Genomic DNA, 668 nt, shown 5'->3' with positions numbered 1-668 from the left:
AATAACATATATATATATATATATATATATATATATATATATATATATATATATATATATATATATATATATATATATGAGCAATATAACACGAGTAGCAGTGCGATATGGCTGTATATTGGCACTGGTGAGAGGTGTGTGTTGGCTGAGTGTATATACAGCCATATCGCACTGCTACGAGTGTGATATTGCGTTTATACAACAGTTTGAGGCATAAATGTGTAAAAACAAAACCAAACATGAAGAGTCTCAAAAACTCTTTTGTATGAGGAACTACTTTCTTCCGCCTTGGATTTAAATCATAAGCTGACAGTTAAACAGTTGAGCAAGCGTCTTTTAAACTTTAGTGTCTGCTTTTTGCTGGCTGTATGTGGGCGGAGTAATACACAAAGGGTAAAGAGGCTGTACGGTCGCTGGTATTACTTAAGTATATCACAGCTATCAATCAATCAGATTTGAGAACCAGACAGAACTGTTGTATATATATATATATATATATATATATATATATATATATATATATATCTTTTGTAGGGTAAACCCCATTAGGCATCGTAAATTCCTGTGATATAATAAGTATTTAGTTTTCTGATACTTTTGCATCAGAGGATATGTTGTTGTGAGTCAGTACAGTAGCCTAGCAACCTCTCTGCTAATCCTCTTGGTGA

This window comes from Danio rerio, chromosome 2, assembly GCF_052040795.2.
Source record: "Danio rerio strain M-AB ecotype USA chromosome 2, GRCz13ab, whole genome shotgun sequence".
Classification (NCBI taxonomy): Eukaryota; Metazoa; Chordata; class Actinopteri; order Cypriniformes; family Danionidae; genus Danio; species Danio rerio.
The sequence above is the reverse complement of the archived record's forward strand: the minus strand, read 5'-3'. Positions refer to the sequence as shown.